This window comes from Astatotilapia calliptera, chromosome 15, assembly GCF_964374335.1.
Source record: "Astatotilapia calliptera chromosome 15, fAstCal68.1, whole genome shotgun sequence".
NCBI lineage: Eukaryota > Metazoa > Chordata > Actinopteri > Cichliformes > Cichlidae > Astatotilapia > Astatotilapia calliptera.
Window position 1 is genome coordinate 9022376 of NC_137436.1, and position 4179 is coordinate 9026554.

At 40.6% G+C, this 4179-nt stretch overlaps 1 long non-coding RNA gene across 1 annotated transcript; it reads left to right on the forward strand.

Annotated features, from left to right (window-relative positions):
• The first annotated feature begins 1968 nt into the window (after window positions 1-1968).
• On the forward strand, window positions 1969-3666 carry LOC145420629 (uncharacterized). Its single transcript, XR_013901951.1, has 2 exons — window positions 1969-3379; window positions 3456-3666. It is a non-coding gene; the product is annotated as an uncharacterized LOC145420629 (long non-coding RNA).
• The last annotated feature ends 513 nt before the right edge of the window (window positions 3667-4179 follow it).

Consider the following 4179-nt stretch of genomic DNA (forward strand, 5'->3'; position numbering starts at 1 on the left):
TTGAAAATTAGGAAAGTATTAAACAGTTGAAGAAGTGAATATTAATCCCAGATTATCTGCAATGACTGTTGAGATACTAGTCAATGAACAGCAGGATTAAGCGCAGAAAAAAACACAAAAAATACCCGAGTTGAACAGACAACATCCATTGAGGAGACACTTTATTAAGTATATTTTAAGTAGATCTTGCTAATACTGCGCTGGAACCCCTTTGGAGTTCAGGACTACCTTAAGTCTTCAGGGCATTGATTCAACTAAGTGTGAATTGTAGCCTTGGTTTTCTGTTCTTAGCTGATAGGAGTGCCACCCAGTGTGGTCTTCTGCTGCTACAGCAGAAGATGCTCTGCTGGATACCTTGGTTGTAATGAGTGGTTACCTGAGTTACTGTTAGTTTCCTATCAACGTAAAGGCTGTCTGACCAATCTCCTCTGACCTCTAGCATCAATAAGGCATTTTCGCCCAAAAAATGCTCACTGGATATTTTCTCTTTCTCATTCTCTGTAAAGCCAAGAGTTGGTTGTGTGGGAAAATCCCATCAGATTAACAATTTCTGAAAATCTCAAACCAGCTCGTCTGGTACAAACAACCATGCAACATTCAAAGACACTTAAATCCCTTTTCTTCCCCATTCTGATGCTCAGTTTGAACATCAAGAGGTCGTCTCGACCATTTCTGCATCACTAAATGCGTTGGGTTGCTGTGATATGATTGGTTCATTAGACATCCACATTGATGAGCAGTGGCTGGTGGCCAGAGACTGTGAGGTCAGTGATACAACTGTAGGCAGTGAATATTTCCCACTTCCACACACTTACCCATCTGGCTGAATAAAATTTTAATCATCCTCAATTATTACAGTGAGAGCTGAACACAAAGAAGGAACAATATGAAGACATGCTGAGCACAGTGCTGCATTTACCTATGATGACATCAGGTAAATCAGATGAATTTCTCCCAGTGAAATAAGCCTTGATGAGAAAAGCATATTGAAGTGGACTCTACATAATTAATTATAGACAAAGCTCATTATGATTCTTGAACATCTTTCGATATTCTTAAGGGAGGAAGTAGTAATGATAGTAGTAATTTCAGGAGCTGATGGAGCTCTACATTATGGTTCTGGGTGATAACACAGGTGTGTCAATGCTGACGTGCTCTTCAGATCAGACAGTGACTAATTCCACATAGATGCAGTTTCCATTTATCTTTCTGCTAAAGTTGCAGGCTCGTGTGCTTCTCGGAGAGCAAAGATGTGGAGGTGGGATGATAAATACAGCACAGTATGAGAAAGATGGATGATGCGTAAAACCTGAGGCTGTGAATTGTGTGACTGTGGAACAGGAACAGTGATTACAACCTTCAGACCTCACCCTGAACTCAGCTGTCCATCACGTCTGAAAACCATGGAAACGCTTCAGTGAGTGGGGCATCAGGTGGACCAAGGCTGTCTGTTCTTTTATCAAAAATCAGTTTAAGTTCATGTTATAGTTTCATTTGCCAAATACTTGGGAGGTTGAGTAAAATACAAATAGGCAAAAGACAAGAAAATGTCAATTGTTGAAGCTGATTTTGCTTTTTGAAAAATATAAGCTCATTGTGAATTTGATGTTTGCCCAAATATTTTCTATAGTGTTGAGACAGAGGCAGAGGTTTCAATTCCATCACCTCTTCTTTTCACTCTGTCTTTAAGGACCAATAGAACCAAATGGTTTCATTTTTTAAAATAAATTGTTTACCCATTTTTGCTTCATACAGGATTTTGGTTATGCTGCTTTGTTGTATTTTGTTTTATAATAAGTCAAATCAGAGTCAGGAAGTAAGTGTTTACCCAAAAGGCAGTTTTCTGCATGATGGCATATGTTGCTTCAAGGTCTGTATACAATATCACTTCACTGTCCACAGTGAAGTGAGTTTTACATCCCCATGAACCTAGAAGGTGTTGACCAAGAAAAATCAGTAAATCAAGCTTGATTGAAATTTGCAGCAGCCTGCATGGACAAGCTAAAGGCCTTCTGGAGAATTGTTTTATGACCAGATGAGACCAATATTGAGCTCTTAGGCCACAATGGAGGGTGAGGCTTTCAATCCCAAGAGCAATGTACCAGCTGTTAAGCATCGTGGTGGTAGCATCATGCTCTGGGGTTGCTTTGTTGCCTATGGTACTGGTACATTACACAAAGAGGATAGAAAAATGAAGAAGACTAGCTCCAAATTCTTCAACTTCACCTTAAAACAGCTAGATAGTGGAATCTTAAACAAAGTTGGGTTTTCCACCAGGACAGTTGGGTTGGGTTGGGTTTATATATATTTCAGCCTGTGTGCATACTTCTGAATGTGTAAATGCACTCTCACACCATTACAGAAGCTGAGTTTTGAAAAGTGTGTTGACAGCAAGCTGTATGGCTTTCTCCTATCTAGCTTCTTGTTTATTTTCCTTCTTGCTGAGCTGATGCAAAGGATTATATCTGATCTTAGGGGCCAAAGATCAGAGCCATGCAGTATTGATTTGTCTTTTTTTCTTGCATACAGAGATTTCTCTTGCATTCTTAAATTGCTGCACTGTTTGCCCAAACTGACTGCTTAGCCCCTGCCCATGATTACCCCCCAGATATCTCTGTGAATTTGAAGAACTAAAAGCGGTGGGTGAAACATCTCCAACAAGTCATATTCCTATGATTTGTTGGAGATACACTGCAGTGTTTAAACTGGACTTCTAAACAGACCATTTAAACTGATTTCATTTCTATTCCATATGCCATCTTGTATTTTAAAGTTTTATACTACAGAGAAACCCAAGCAGATAGTAGGAGTGTGTGAGCTATAAATTGGCTTGTACTACACTATGCCGAGTGCTGCAGACCTCTGATGAATAAGATTTCTTTTCTGTTAGTTCTGATTTTCTGCTCTGTTTGAATAATGCCAATAGTTCCAGAGCAATATTCAGCAGAGGCAGAGACTAACCTTGAATTTCCCTTCAGAGCCTGGGATTAGAAACTTTTTTTTTTTTTTGCATTAGATCAAATGCTGTCAAAAAACTGCACTTGTAATTTGTCACTCTGCTCTCTAAAATGCCATATTACGCGACTAACCCAAAGATTCTCACATAAACCCAAGTGAGATTTGAGCTGATAGGCTATTTTCTTAAAAATTCTTTATTCATGTCATGGTCCCTGTGCCTCCCCGGCCAGCCCAGTGTGGCCACAAGTGTTTGTTGTTTTTCTCTCACTCTGTCTCTCCTACCTGTCTGCCTGGGCGGAGCTCTGATTGGGCTCCTGCCCTTGGCCCACGCACCTGCAGCTGATCTCGAGCGGATTGCAGTTCTCTGGCTGTTAAGGCTGGGGCTCTGAGCTGTTCGTCGCTGGAATATTGAGTAACTCTCGTTAGTATTGCCTGGCTTCCTTGCGATTCTACTGTTCCCGTGTTTGCCTTCGACTTACCCTCGTCTGTGTAAACAGGTTTACCTGGATCAGCCCTTTTGTGACCCCTGGACCCCGTGAGTAGGAGAGTGAGCTGAGCTGCTTGTGTGGAGACTGTTTGGACGAGGAGCAGAGCGAGTGCGAAGAAGTGTGTCTCCCCAGCCAAGTGATCCCCGGGACCCTGGTGTTTCCCCCCCCTTCACGTGTATATAGTGCACCAGTGTGATTAATAAAGTGTCGTTGAACTGTGCTACCTCAGTCTGCGCCTGAGTCCGTTCCACTCCCGTGACAATTCACCAGCTCCTTTCCAGCACACTCAAATCTTTAACACTATTTTCTCAAACCACATGGTGGCAACAGTGTCTCATCTTATCACAGGCCAACTTTAATACAAAAAGAATTAAATTAAAGTAAAACAAAAATGAGACAACATGTGTTCTTCCTGCTGGCCAAAAAGGCATCGCTTTAGGTGTTACTACTGAGGATGACTCATAGAAAGAGAAGAAAAATACTTTAAAGGTTCACATCATGGGCACTTATAAAGTTAAAATGGAAACCACATACAGACAATAGACAGGGTAAATGTGAAGGGATCTTTCTAAAGTTACTGATAAAGGCAGTATTGTTTACATTGGTGATTCATTAATTGTGTAGCTGAAGATACTATTGATTTCTGAATGCTTTTTTAAAGGTACGTTTAAGCTATAATAATTATTTTTGATATTCAAATGTGATAGAGCTTGTGTTTTTTAAATGTTGGTTA